Source organism: Lissotriton helveticus, chromosome 10 (assembly GCF_964261635.1).
Source record: "Lissotriton helveticus chromosome 10, aLisHel1.1, whole genome shotgun sequence".
Lineage (NCBI taxonomy): Eukaryota > Metazoa > Chordata > Amphibia > Caudata > Salamandridae > Lissotriton > Lissotriton helveticus.
In genome coordinates this window covers 626,409,802-626,426,330 of record NC_136071.1, presented here as the reverse complement: position 1 = coordinate 626,426,330, position 16,529 = coordinate 626,409,802, and positions in this window count along the sequence as shown.

Genomic DNA, 16,529 nt, shown 5'->3' with positions numbered 1-16,529 from the left:
GATTGTAAGCAAAAGTTCCCAGGCATACACAAACGTACTAGCAAGTACACATGTAGATAAGATTATCTACAACAACATTAGCCAAACTGCTTTCTCCAATAAAAATTGGTTTTAATTTCTCAGATATTCATAAAAAAATTCATATGATAAAAATACATTACAATGTTCAGAGTCAATGCAAACTTCATTGTAACTATACAAGATTTGTTAAGATTAAAATTTCGATAAACATTTTAAAAATGATGGTTTCCTGTCAATGTTGAAATTGACCCAGAAGAAGAAGGTAATGTGGAAGAGAGTGTACAGATTTCCAGTACAGATAATTTTCAGAAGGAAATTGCCACGTTTCAGGTGAAATCAAGTGAGAGGCCTAATTTCACTTGTGTGTGTTGTCGACGCACTTATTATAAGAATCAGACTAAGTTAGTGGATTTATATGCAAAAAGTGAGAGGGAAAATAATAGTGAATGGAAGGATTTCGCAACATACTTGATGGTAGAAAATTGTTTTGATTTGGGATCGGATCAACGTGTGTGTACTTATTGTTGTAACAAATTAAATGAAAACCGGATGCCTGCTAGAGCGGTTCATAATAATCTGGAATTGGTTGACATTCCTTCTGAATTGAAGGATTTAAATACTTATGAATCTATTTTGATTCAAAGTGTCCATCCCTTTCAGGCTATTGTACGAATGGAGCCAAAGACAGGGAAATTGCCTCCATCAGATTTACAGAGAGGATTAAAGGGAAGAGTTGTTTATTTGCCTCTAGATTTGAAGAAAAACATTAATACAATTGGAGTAGAGAAAGTGGAAGAGGAACCTCTGGTTATCTTAGTTAATGGGGTTCCGACAAAGAGTAAGAAAATCTGGCAAGATTTAGTGGATGTTAGGAAAGTCAAAAAGGCAACATTGTATTTGATGAAAAACAATGAGTACTACAAGAATGTATGTGTTGTAGAAGAGGAAGTAAGTGAAGAAGAGGACAGCGATTTGTGTGCTGGACAAATTGAGAAAGTAGAAGCCTCTAAAAATGAAGAAATATATGAACATTATAGTGTTCATCCTTTGCATTCCAAGGAAGTCATGGGGAATGCTTTTGAGTTGTTTCAAATGAAACAAGCCAAAGGGAGTCCCATTAGTGTTTGGGAGGAAAGTTTGGAAGCTCGGTGTTTCCCACAGCTATTTCCAACAGGTCAAGGAGGAAGATATGATGAGCGACCTCATCAAATTCCTGCTTCTGAATACCGGACTTTACGATTGTATGCAGAAGATCCTAGGTTTCGTCAATGCATTCCCTATTTGTTTCATCTACTGTTTGAAAGTGATCTGTCTGGACTGTCATATGCAGTGAACCACATCTTGAAAAGTGGTGTACAGATGCAAAATATCTCGGCAAGGGACTTTATGGATAAAGTCAATGTGCAAGACAGTATTTTGGATTCTCACCTGATTAATCTCATGGCATGTCAGCGTGATACTAATGAGTAGTGGTACCGTCGTCATGGTGATTTAAAATGTATGCTGAGGAACTTAGGAACTCCCACATGGTTCCTCACTCTCAGCTGTGCGGAGTATGGCTGGGAAGACTTACTTGAATTTCTACGAGAGGCAAATGGAAACATTGAAAATATTGAATTCAAGACACCCGGAGAACTGTGCTCTTTTGATCCAGTGAATGTATGCAGGTACTTCAATCATAGATTTGAAGCTATGATGTCTTTCATCATGAACAAGAAAAATCCACCTCTTGGAGAGGTGTTGGATTTCTTCTGGAGAAAGGAGTATCAAGCAAGAGGTGCTCCTCATATACATATGCCTGCTATGGATCAAAGATGCACCCAAATTTGGAACAGATCCGGATGACTTAGTGATGAGTTTCATAGAACAGTATTCTACATGTGCTGTTCCAAAGACAAAGGAAGACAAAAGCCTAAGAGAACAAGTTTTACGCTTTCAAAGCCATCGTTGTGGAAAGTACTGTTGTCGTAAATTCAGAAACAAGGACAAGTTCTACACAAAATGTCGTTTCAGCTTTCCACGACCGGTGATTTCTAAAGGAAGAGTGAACAGTTTGATGTCTTCGCTGCGACATAATGTGACGAGGAAATCACCCAAAAATACATACAATTTGAAAAGAAACGAAGAGTCCAAGTACATCAACGACTACAACCTAGTGATTTTGTCCATGTGGAATGCTAACATGGATATACAGTTTGTGGCTGATAACTGTATGGCTGTGGCTCGGTATGTGACATCTTACATCACAAAAAAAGAAAAGACAGAATTGAAGGATATGTGGGAGGACATTTCCCATGAAAAGAGCCTCAGTAAGAAGTTGTACAGTTTCAGTCTGAAGATGTTGTCGCATCGAAAAATCGGAGCTTACGAATGTTCTGACCGGTTATCTTCAGCAAGTCTCTATGCCAAATCTAGGAGTATCATTTGGGCGAGTCTTGGTCTTGCTGCAACGCGTAATCGAGTTCTGAAACCTGTACGGGAAATTGAGTACTTGGCGGAAAAGGAGCCAAACAGTACAGATATTTTGAAGACCAACATGTTGGATACATATTATCCAAATAGAAGCAGTCACCTCGAGAATGTTTGTCTGTATGAGGTTCTACAAAATTACATATTCAAGAGGAAAATCAAAGAAGATATTGATAAAGGAGTGTATGCTGTAATTGGAAGTGAACTGTTATGAAAACAGGGGTTGACCCAATTCTAGTCAAAGGACCTGGGTATCAAGCATTATAGTCAACAGTTGGTCCTAGACACTAATTCACCATACAAATAGATTTGAAATTAGTCCGCTACAAATAGTTTCATTAGGTCACCTTTTGATTAAATCACTATAATCAACATAGAACAATGCATGAAATATATACCAACCCCAACATTTATCTATTGGTATAAGAGAAACACACCTGAAACCAATAAGTCTACATAAAGTCAATGAGACTTTCTTGTTTAATATACAATTTCACAATCACAATTTATAAAATACAGTTATATACAAAAGGTTTCAATATCAATATCGTGCACAGAAAAGAGTGAGAATAAGTGCTCATGTGATTGATCAAAGAGATCAATAAAGAAGAGTGAGAAATGATTTATATACAAGAATGGTGAGCCTGCCCTGACTCAACGGCTTGCAAAAAAATTTAACTCTTTTTCGCTGGCGTATGAATGAAAAAGCGCTCCCATATTTCTTATTTTGCACCAATTGGCAAAGGAAAAAAAAAAGGGGGGGGCGGGGGGAAGGGGTGAATTGCAGGTGCAGGCTCCAAGGGAATTATGTCGACATTTCGACCCAGAACGAAATTGGCGGGTAATTGGATTCCTCAAATAAGGGTCTTCATCAGGACGGGGTGGGGAAGGGACGAAGGGTTTCTCAATGTGCACAACAATAATTTGACCAAAAGGTAGGTGGGTATCTGAAACAACAAATGAAAATACGGGCTAATTATCTCCAAAACATGTTCTAAACTACAAAGCTAAATAAATCAAAAAGGGGGGGCGTGCACTCACCCTTATATGGTGTGCCACCCGTGCGTCGTTAGTCCGCACCCAAAAGATTTTTCTCAGCTGATTCTATCACTGTAAGGAGGAAGGATATACATTTTTCTCAGTACTACTATAAATCAGTAGTCTCTGCTCCATTCCATCGCTTTTAATCAAGATTACATCACCTAGTACAAGCAGAGTCAATGTTCCTAGATGGTACACAGTATTTGGTCTTTAGTCATAAGAGGAGAAAACGACCTATTACCAGCCTCCTCCAAGAAGAATCCTGTTTCTGAACCCTTCTACCACATTATCCTACTGAATCCATCAGCGACTTTTATGCAAACATTCAAAAAAACTGCTTACTTCCTAATTTAAAAGAGGTCTGGGTCGTACTCACCCATGAGTCATCTCATATTCAACTTCATTGGTTTTATGTTTTGCTAAAAAACGGGACAAAACAAAAACCTATATTAAAAACTTTACCAATGGCTTCACACAAAAAAATAAAGTAAATGGGGCCGGTCGTTCTATGGGTCCTACCTTAAGTCGATTATCCGACTCCAAGAAAACAATTCTTGTCTGCTCCACGCGCAGTCGAAGTCTCCATACTGCCTCGGTGAGCAATGCGGAAGCGACGTACTTGACGTGGTTCATAGTGTCATGGCAACCGACGCAATTGCGTCACGGTCTTCCAAAGTGAACGTGGTTGCCTAGTGATCAAATCTATGTATCTACGTCACTGTTCATGACGGACATTTTTGTCGATTCATTTCCTTAGTGTTGTTAATAAGGAAGAAACAGTATACCGCGTAGATACTCATTTATCTACTATAGTCTGTACCCCACGGCCCTGCCAACGCCCACCGGGCCATCATACACTGAATTCTCCTGTCCTACATTTCAAAGGGCATAAACCTGATTTAGAGAGAGATATAGAGCATAGTTTCAGCGAGAGAGAGGGTATTAGTGACATAATCCATTTAGTAACAATTTTACCGAACATAAGTATTCTTAGAAACATAATCACCATGCACTGGCAAATAAATACACATTTACAGAAATCAATTGTACATTGTGTTGAACTTAAACCAGGAGATGAAACAATGCGTGATTGTAGACGTAATTAATTAGATTTACGTCTTTATTTACAAGCTATATTCTGATCCCCGATGTACAGATATAATTACAGTATGGGTTCTTTAACCATTGTATAGCGTTGCCATTTGTCTCGTGGTCTCCTCATACTCATTTAAACCTCCATTTACAGTGTCGAAAAAGTGCATCCACTTACATTCTCGCACATTTAAGATATTAGCAAAATTGCCACCTCCGATGTTCACATTGACCTTCTCCAATACCCACCATCGCAAACTTTCAGGTGGGTGGTCGAATTTCACAAAATGTTCTACTAACGGGGCTCCTGGAACTCTACAGCGGATCCTACTGCAATGCTGCAGGATCCTTGTTTTTACCTTCTGTACAGTTTGACCTATGTACCAGAAGCCATATGGGCAGGCGATAACATATATCACACCAGTAGAATTACAGTTGGTGTGTTGCCTCATGTTGTAAGTATGGTTGTTATATGTACACTGTTTCAGTTCTTCAGTGAGGGGGCACGCCTTACACGTACCACATTTATGGTGCCCCAATACCGGTGATGTATTCCAGAGTGTAGACTGGGCATCCCTGATTCTACTCGGTAGTAATGATTGAACTACATAGTCCCTGATACTCCTTCCCTTTTTAAAGGCATACATGGGTGGGTCAGGGATCCCTATCTCATCTGCCACCAAATGCCAATGGGAATTGATAACTTTTTTGATATCACTACTCCTGGTGTTAAAAGTTGTTAAACATGTCATTCTTTCATTTGACTCGATATTCTTTAAGTTGGGTTCCAACAGATACTCTCCATGGCAGAACCAAGCTTTTTTTCTAGCTTTCTTAAGGAGCCGTCGTGGATATCCCCTATCAATCAGACGCTCCATGAGTAGCATGGATTCATTGAAAAAATCTTCCTTACGTGTACAATTCCGACGCAACCTCAGGAACTGTCCATAAGGTACATTGTCCCTGAGGTTGCGTGGATGGTGACTTGTGTAGCGGAGTAGAGTATTCCTCTCACTTGGCTTTCTATATAAGGTGGTATTAGAAAACCTGCTTCCTCTACTATATTTATATCAAGGAAGTTGATTTTATTATTGCTATACTCCAAAGTAAACTGTATGTCACTGGATCTTTGATTGAGCCACTCATGGAATTCCGTCAAACTTCTTTCACTGCCTTCCCAAACCACTAGGACATCATCGATATATAGACGCCATGTCCTGATATTCTCATAATACGGATTTGTCTCATCATATATAAATTGTTTTTCATACGCATCCATGAAAAATATGGCCAGATCTGGGGCAAAGCTCGCCCCCATGGCCACCCCCTCGTTTGTACAAAGTACTCTCCATCAAAATAGAAAAAATTCCTGCGCATGGCAATTTCCAATAAGTCCAGAATAAATGATGTCGGAACCTGACATGGTTTGGGGTGTTCTTCTAGAATACTTCTAATAACCTCAATCGCAGCTGTCTGAGGAATATTAGTATAAAGTGCCGTCACGTCCATGGTGACCAAGAGGTTCTTAGTATTGTCAAAAATATATCCATCCACCAGTTGGATTGCCTGCATGGTGTCCCTCACATAGAACATCGTTTCTGCAGCCACAGGTTTTAAAAAGAAATCAATATATTTACATAGTGGTTCTAGGATAGATCCGCAGCCGGACACGATCGGTCTGCCAGGGGGATTATTGAGCCTCTTGTGCACCTTCGGCAGCGTATAAATCGTTGGAAGTCTGGGATGCTCGTTGTTTAAATATGCATACTCATGTTTGGATAGATACCCTTCATCTAATGCTTTGTTAGTAATTCTCTTGATATCCATCGCTATTTCTTTTGTGGGGTCTGTTTTCAATTTTTTATAGTTACCAGCTATCCCGAGCTGAGAGAATATTTCTGATTTATAATCCTCCCTACTTTGAACTACAATGGCCCCCCCTTGTCCGCCGGTTTTATGACGATATCTGTATTTTGTTTTAGAGATTCAAGGGCTAAACATTCTTGTTTACTGATATTATATTTGGTATAGCTTTTTTTCGATAATACCTGGTTTACGTCTCTCATCACTACCTGTTCAAACGCTAACACCTTATGTGACACCATCTGTGATGAAGGTGTAAAGGTCGATGGAGGTCGGAGGCCTGTACATGTGAAAGTTGGTTGGAAGGGAACCTTGTTAAAGTATTGTTTCAGTCTTACTTTTCGAAAAAACTGGTGTAGCTCGGTTTTGAGATTGAATGTGTTGGGTAAATTAGTAGGGATGAATGAGAGGCCCTTCTCAAGTACACCCAATTCTGCTGGTTTTAGAACATAAGATGACAAATTGATTATTGGGCTTTCCCTTGCTGGTGCCGTCTCAGTGCTCACCACTGATAGTGTTGGCGCCTGGTTCTGTTTTCCCTATGTGCTTCCTGATTGAACCGAACCTGTTTCTTCGCAGCTGCTCCCCTGCCTTGATTCCAGTTGGATGGACCCCGTCCCCTGGGTCTCCCCCAGGGGCGGCCCCTGCCCTGATATCCTGCCCATTGATCCTCTTCTAAAAAAGTATTCTGATGTTCCGGGTAAGGATGACTGGTGTTTGGTCTCTCCTGTTCGTTATCAGAATTACTCGTGGCAGAGGAGTCTGAAAAAGTATTATATTTTCTATATCCTCCACGACCCCTGGTAGTGAACCTGCCTTGACTATCCTGTTTGTAGTACCCCTCTGCTAGGTATGGATATACTGCCTTTTTATCATAAAACTTGAGATCTTTGGCAAGTTTATCTAGTTTGGTTGATTGTGTAAACACATCAAATTCTTTTCGTTTTTTTTCTAAACGCTCTAAGGCTTCCTTTGCGTTACTTAATGCCCTATCATCAACTATCTCCTTCCTGAGTTCTGATATTTCTTTCATAAGACGCTCCACCTCCTCCAGAGCCGTCTCCACCCCAAGCACCAACCAGTGCCTAGAGCAATTGTTACTGATAAAACTGAAATTCCCTTTGAATTTCGGATTATCAATAAAAATCGCTGGTTCGTTACGTACCTGTAACCCAATAGGGATTACATTAGCTTGAAGATATTGTGTAAGTGTATGCCCATGTACTCTGGTACGGATTAATTTCTTTTCCAACCTTTCTAATTTATTGATTTTGTCATTTAAAGTCAGATCAATAGGATTAGTTGTCCTACCCAAGAAGCTGCCACCTCCCTGGGTTTCGATTAGTTTATTGATATATTCCTCACTGTACGTTAGTATGTCTTTATCAGACATATCCTTAGTCTACTCAGTTTGAAAATTCGTTACACCAAACAAAAAACTTTTAAACAAACACAACAATTAATACAGTCAATAATTAAACAGACGTAACACCCTCGCAGGAATCCCTGCTCAAGAGAACTGTTATGAAAACAGGGGTTGACCCAATTCTAGTCAAAGGACCTGGGTATCAAGCGTTATAGTCAACAGTTGGTCCTAGACACTAATTCACCATACAAATAGATTTGAAATTAGTCCGCTACAAATAGTTTCATTAGGTCACCTTTTGATTAAATCACTATAATCAACATAGAACAATGCATGAAATATATACCAACCCCAACATTTATCAATTGGTATAAGAGAACCACACCTGAAACCAATAAGTCTACATAAAGTCAATGAGACTTTCTTGTTTAATATACAATTTCACAATCACAATTTATAAAATACAGTTATATACAAAAGGTTTCAATATCAATATCGTGCACAGAAAAGAGTGAGAATAAGTGCTCATGTGATTGATCAAAGGGATCAATAAAGAAGAGTGAGAAATTATTTATATACAAGAATGGTGAGCCTGCCCTGACTCAACGGCTTGCAAAAAAATGTAACTCTTTTTCGCTGGCATATGAATGAAAAAGTCCTCCCATATTTCTTATTTTGCACCAATTGGCAAAGGAAAAAAATAAAGGGGGGGCGGGGGGAAGGGGTGAATTGCAGGTGCAGGCTCCAAGGGAATTATGTCGACGTTTCGACCCAGAACGAAATTGGCGGGTAATTGGATTCCTCAAATAAGGGTCTTCATCAGGACTGGGTGGGGAAGGGACGAAGGGTTTCTCAATGTGCACGACAATAATTTGACCAAAAGGTAGGTGGGTATCTGAAACAACAAATGAAAATACGGGCTAATTATCTCCAAAACATGTTCTAAACTACAAAGCTAAATAAATCAAAAAGGGGGGGCGTGCACTCACCCCTATATGGTGTGCCACCCGTGCGTCGTTAGTCCGCACCCAAAAGATTTTTCTCAGCTGATTCTATCACTGTAAGGAGAAAGGATATACATTTTTCTCAGTACTACTATAAATCAGTAGTCTCTGCTCCATTCCATCGCTTTTAATCAAGATTACATCACCTAGTACAAGCAGAGTCAATGTTCCTAGATGGTACACAGTAATTGGTCTTTAGTCATAAGAGGAGAAAACGACCTATTACCAGCCTCCTCCAAGAAGAATCCTTACCCACCTACCTTTTGGTCAAATTATTGTCGTGCACTTTGAGAAACCCTTCGTCCCTTCCCCACCCCGTCCTGATGAAGACCCTTATTTGAGGAATCCAATTATCCGCCAATTTCGTTCTGGGTCAAAACGTCGACATAATTCCCTTGGAGCCTGCACCTGCAATTCACCCCTTCCCCCCGCCCCCCCCTTTTTTTTTTTTCCTTTGCCAATTGGTGCAAAATAAGAAATATGGGAGGACTTTTTCATTCATACGCCAGCGAAAAAGAGTTACAATTTTTTTGCAAGCCGTTGAGTCAGGGCAGGCTCACCATTCTTGTATATGAATCATTTCTCACTCTTCTTTATTGATCCCTTTGATCAATCACATGAGCACTTATTCTCACTCTTTTCTGTGCACGATATTGATATTGAAACCTTTTGTATATAACTGTATTTTATAAATTGTGATTGTGAAATTGTATATTAAACAAGAAAGTCTCATTGACTTTTTGTAGACTTATTGGTTTCAGGTGTGGTTCTCTTATACCAATTGATAAATGTTGGGGTTGGTATATATTTCATGCATTGTTCTATGTTGATTATAGTGATTTAATCAAAAGGTGACCTAATGAAACTATTTGTAGCAGACTAATTTCAAATCTATTTGTATGGTGAATTAGTGTCTAGGACCAACTGTTGACTATAACGCTTGATACCCAGGTCCTTTGACTAGAATTGGGTCAACCCCTGTTTTCATAACAGTTCTCTTGAGCAGGGATTCCTGCGAGGGTGTTACGTCTGTTTAATTATTGACTGTATTAATTGTTGTGTTTGTTTAAAAGTTTTTTGTTTGGTGTAACGAATTTTCAAACTGAGTAGACTAAGGATATGTCTGATAAAGACATACTAACGTACAGTGAGGAATATATCAATAAACTAATCGAAACCCAGGGAGGTGGCAGCTTCTTGGGTAGGACAACTAATCCTATTGATCTGACTTTAAATGACAAAATCAATAAATTAGAAAGGTTGGAAAATAAATTAATCCGTACCAGACTACATGGGCATACACTTACACAATATCTTCAAGCTAATGTAATCCCTATTGGGTTACAGGTACGTAACGAACCAGCGATTTTTATTGATAATCCGAAATTCAAAGGGAATTTCAGTTTTATCAGTAACAATTGCTCTAGGCACTGGTTGGTGCTTGGGGTGGAGACGGCTCTGGAGGAGGTGGAGCGTCTTATGAAAGAAATATCAGAACTCAGGAAGGAGATAGTTGATGATAAGGCATTAGGTAACGCAAAGGAAGCCTTAGAGCGTTTGGAAAAAACACTAAAAGAATTTGATGTGTTTACACAATCAACCAAACTAGATAAACTTGCCAAAGATCTCAAGTTTTATGATAAAAAGGCAGTATATCCATACCTAGCAGAGGGGTACTACAAACAGGATAGTCAAGGCAGGTTCACTACCAGGGGTCGTGGAGGATATAGAAAATATAATACTTTTTCAGACTCCTCTGCCACGAGTAATTCTGATAACGAACAGGAGAGACCAAACACCAGTCATCCTTACCCTGAACATCAGAATACTTTTTTAGAAGAGGATCAATGGGCAGGATATCAGGGCAGGGGCCGCCCCTGGGGGAGACCCAGGGGACGGGGTCAATCCAAATGGAATCAAGGCAGGGGAGCAGCTGCGAAGAAACAGGTTCGGTTCAATCAGGAAGCACATGGGGAAATCAGAACCAGGCGCCAACACTATCAGTGGTGAGCACTGAGACGGCACCAGCAAGGGAAAGCCCAATAATCAATTTGTCATCTTATGTTCTAAAACCAGCAGAATTGGGTGTACTTGAGAAGGGCCTCTCATTCGTCCCTACTAATTTACCCAACACATTCAATCTCAAAACCGAGCTACACCAGTTTTTTCGAAAAGTAAGACTGAAACAATACTTTAACAAGGTTCCCTTCCAACCAACTTTCACATGTACAGGCCTCCGACCTCCATCGACCTTTACACCTTCATCACAGATGGTGTCACATAAGGTGTTAGCGTTTGAACAGGAAGTGATGAGAGACGTAAACCAGGGATTATCGAAAAAAAGCTATACCAAATATAATATCAGTAAACAAGAACGTTTAGCCCTTGAATCTCTAAAACAAAATACAGATATCGTCATAAAACCGGCGGACAAGGGGGGGGCCATTGTAGTTCAAAGTAGGGAGGATTATAAATCAGAAATATTCTCTCAGCTCGGGATAGCTGGTAACTATAAAAAATTGAAAACAGACCCCACAAAAGAAATAGCGATGGATATCAAGAGAATTACTAACAAAGCATTAGATGAAGGGTATCTATCCAAACATGAGTATGCATATTTAAACAACGAGCATCCCAGACTTCCAACGATTTATACGCTGCCGAAGGTGCACAAGAGGCTCAATAATCCCCCTGGCAGACCGATCGTGTCCGGCTGCGGATCTATCCTAGAACCACTATGTAAATATATGGATTTCTTTTTAAAACCTGTGGCTGCAGAAACGATGTCCTATGTGAGGGACACCATGCAGGCAATCCAACTGGTGGATGGATATATTTTTGACAATACTAAGAACCTCTTGGTCACCATGGACGTGACGGCACTTTATACTAATATTCCTCAGACAGCCGCGATTGAGGTTATTAGAAGTATTCTAGAAGAACGCCCCAAACCATGTCAGGTTCCGACATCATTTATTCTGGACTTATTGGAAATTGCCATGCGCAGGAATTTTTTCTATTTTGATGGAGAGTACTTTGTACAAACGAGGGGGGTGGCCACGGGGGCGAGCTTTGCCCCAGATCTGGCCATACTCTTCATGGATGCGTATGAAAAACAATTTATATATGATGAGACAAATCCGTATTATGAGAATATCAGGACATGGCGTCGATATATTGATGATGTCCTAGTGGTTTGGGAAGGCAGTGAAAGAAGTTTGACGGAATTCCATGAGTGGCTCAATCAAAGATCCAGTGACATACAGTTTACTTTGGAGTATAGCAATAATAAAATCAACTTCCTTGATATAAATATAGTAGAGGAAGCAGGTTTTCTACATATCACCTTATATAGAAAGCCAAGTGAGAGGAATACTCTACTCCGCTACACAAGTCACCATCCACGCAACCTCAGGGACAATCTACCATATGGACAGTTCCTGAGGTTGCGTCGGAATTGTACACGTAAGGAAGATTTTTTCAATGAATCCATGCTACTCATGGAGCGTCTGATTGATAGGGGATATCCACGACGGCTCCTTAAAAAAGCTAGAAAAAAAGCTTGGTTCTGCCATAGAGAGTATCTGTTGGAACCCAACTTAAAGAATATCGAGTCAAATGAAAGAATGACATGTGTAACAACTTTTAACACCAGGAGTAGTGATATCAAAAAAGTTATCAATTCCCATTGGCATTTGGTGGCAGATGAGATAGGGATCCCTGACCCACCCATGTATGCCATTAAAAAGGGAAGGAGTATCAGGGACTATGTAGTTCAATTATTACTACCGAGTAGAATCAGGGATGCCCAGTCTACACTCTGGAATACATCACCGGTATTGGGGCACCATAAATGTGGTACGTGTAATGCGTGCCCCCTCACTGAAGAACTGAAACAGTGTACATATAACAACCATACTTACAACATGAGGCAACACACCAACTGTAATTCTACTGGTGTGATATATGTTATCGCCTGCCCATGTGGCTTCTGGTACATAGGTCAAACTGTACAGAAGGTAAAAACAAGGATCCTGCAGCATTGCAGTAGGATCCGCTGTAGAGTTCCAGGAGCCCCGTTAGTAGAACATTTTGTGAAATTCGACCACCCACCTGAAAGTTTGCGATGGTGGGTATTGGAGAAGGTCAATGTGAACATCAGAGGTGGCAATTTTGCTAATGTCTTAAATGTGCGAGAATGTAAGTGGATGCACTTTTTCGACACTGTAAATAGAGGTTTAAATGAGTATGAGGAGACCACGAGACAAATGGCAACGCTATACAATGGTTAAAGAACACATACTGTAATTATATCTGTACATCGGGGATCAGAATATAGCTTGTAAATAAAGACGTAAATCTAATTAATTACGTCTACAATCACGCATTGTTTCATCTCCTGGTTTAAGTTCAACACAATGTACAATTGATTTCTGTAAATGTGTATTTATTTGCCAGTGCATGGTGATTATGTTTCTAAGAATACTTATGTTCGGTAAAATTGTTACTAAATGGATTATGTCACTAATACCCTCTCTCTCACTGAAACTATGCTCTATATCTCTCTCTAAATCAGGTTTATGCCCGTTGAAATGTAGGACAGGAGAATTCAGTGTATGATGGCCCGGTGGGCGTTGGCAGGGCCGTGGGGTACAGACTATAGTAGATAAATGAGTATCTACGCGGTATACTGTTTCTTTCTTATTAACAACACTAAGGAAATGAATCGACAAAAATGTCCGACATGAACAGTGACGTAGATACACAGATTTGATCACTAGGCAACCACGTTCACTTTGGAAGACCGTGACGCAATTGCGTCGGTTGCCATGACACTATGAACCACGTCGCGTACGTCGCTTCCGCATTGCTCACCGAGGCAGTACGGAGACTTCGACTGCGCGTGGAGCAGACAAGAATTGTTTTCTTGGAGTCGGATAATCGACTTAAGGTAGGACCCATAGAACGACCGGCCCCATTTACTTTGTTTTGTGTGTGGAGCCATTGGTAAAGTTTTTAATATAGGTTTTTGTTTTGTCCCGTTTTTTAGCAAAAAATAAAACCAATCAAGTTGAATATGAGATGACTCATGGGTGAGTACGACCCAGACCTCTTTTAAATTAGGAAGTAAGCAGTTTTTTTGAATGTTTGCATAAAAGTCGCTGATGGATTCAGTAGGATAATGTGGTAGAAGGGTTCAGAAACAGGATTCTTCTTGGAGGAGGCTGGTAATAGGTTGTTTTCTCCTCTTACGACTAAAGACCAATTACTGTGTACCATCTAGGAACATTGACTCTGCTTGTACTAGGTGATGTAATCTTGATTAAAGGCGATGGAATGGAGCAGAGACTACTGATTTATAGTAGTACTGAGAAAAATGTATATCCTTCCTCCTTACAGTGATAGAATCAGCTGAGAAAAATCTTTTGGGTGCGGACTAACGACGCACGGGTGGCACACCATATAAGGGTCAGTGCACGCCCCCCCTTTTTGATTTATTTAGCTTTGTAGTTTAGAACATGTTTTGGAGATAATTAGCCCGTATTTTCATTTGTTGTTTCAGATACCCACCTACCTTTTGGTCAAATTATTGTCGTGCACATTGAGAAACCCTTCGTCCCTTCCCCACCCTGTCCTGATGAAGACCCTTATTTGAGGAATCCAATTACCCGCCAATTTCGTTCTGGGTCGAAACGTCGACATAATTCCCTTGGAGCCTGCACCTGCAATTCACCCCTTCCCCCCGCCCCCCTTTTTTTTTTTCTTTTGCCAATTGGTGCAAAATAAGAAATATGGGAGGACTTTTTCATTCATACGCCAGCGAAAAAGAGTTAAATTTTTTTGCAAGCCGTTGAGTCAGGGCAGGCTCACCATTCTTGTATATAAATCATTTCTCACTCTTCTTTATTGATCCCTTTGATCAATCACATGAGCACTTATTCTCACTCTTTTCTGTGCACGATATTGATATTGAAACCTTTTGTATATAACTGTATTTTATAAATTGTGATTGTGAAATTGTATATTAAACAAGAAAGTCTCATTGACTTTATGTAGACTTATTGGTTTCAGGTGTGGTTCTCTTATACCAATTGATAAATGTTGGGGTTGGTATATATTTCATGCATTGTTCTATGTTGATTATAGTGATTTAATCAAAAGGTGACCTAATGAAACTATTTGTAGCGGACTAATTTCAAATCTATTTGTATGGTAAATTCGTGTCTAGGACCAACTGTTGACTATAACGCTTGATACCCAGGTCCTTTGACTGGTATTGGGTCAACCCCTGTTTTCATAACAGTTCTCTTGAGTAGGGATTCCTGCGAGGGTGTTACGTCTGTTTAATTATTGACTGTATTAATTGTTGTGTTTGTTTAAAAGTTTTTTGTTTGGTGTAACGAATTTTCAAACTGAGTAGACTAAGGATATGTCTGATAAAGACATACTAACGTACAGTGAGGAATATATCAATAAACTAATCGAAACCCAGGGAGGTGGCAGCTACTTGGGTAGGACAACTAATCCTATTGATCTGACTTTAAATGACAAAATCAATAAATTAGGAAGGTTGGAAAAGAAATTAATCCGTACCAGACTACATGGGCATACACTTACACAATATCTTCAAGCTAATATAATCCCTATTGGGTTACAGGTACGTAACGAACCAGCGATTTTTATTGATAATCCGAAATTCAAAGGGAATTTCAGTTTTATCAGTAACAATTGCTCTAGGCACTGGTTGGTGCTTGGGGTGGAGACGGCTCTGGAGGAGGTGGAGCGTCTTATGAAAGAAATATCAGAACTCAGGAAGGAGATAGTTGATGATAAGGCATTAAGTAACGCAAAGGAAGCCTTGAAGCGTTTGGAAAAAACACTAAAAGAATTTGATGTGTTTACACAATCAACCAAACTAGATAAACTTGCCAAAGATCTCAAGTTTTATGATAAAAAGGCAGTATATCCATACCTAGCAGAGGGGTACTACAAACAGGATAGTCAAGGCAGGTTCACTACCAGGGGTCGTGGAGGATATAGAAAATATAATACTTTTTCAGACTCCTCTGCCACGAGTAATTCTGATAAAGAACAGGAGAGACCAAACACCAGTCATCCTTACCCTGAACATCAGAATACTTTTTTAGAAGAGGATCAATGGGCAGGATATCAGGGCAGGGGCCGCCCCTGGGGGAGACCCAGGTGACGGGGTCAATCCAACTGGAATCAAGGCAGGGGAGCAGCTGCGAAGAAACAGGTTCGGTTCAATCAGGAAGCACATGGGGAAATCAGAACCAGGCGCCAACACTATCAGTGGTGAGCACTGAGACGGCACCAGCAAGGGAAAGCCCAATAATCAATTTGTCATCTTATGTTCTAAAACCAGCAGAATTGGGTGTACTTGAGAAGGGCCTCTCATTCGTCCCTACTAATTTACCCAACACATTCAATCTCAAAACCGAGCTACACCAGTTTTTTCGAAAAGTAAGACTGAAACAATACTTTAACAAGGTTCCCTTCCAACCAACTTTCACATGTACAGGCCTCCGACCTCCATCGACCTTTACACCTTCATCACAGATGGTGTCACATAAGGTGTTAGCGTTTGAACAGGTAGTGATGAGAGACGTAAACCAGGTATTATCGAAAAAAAGCTATACCAAATATAATAT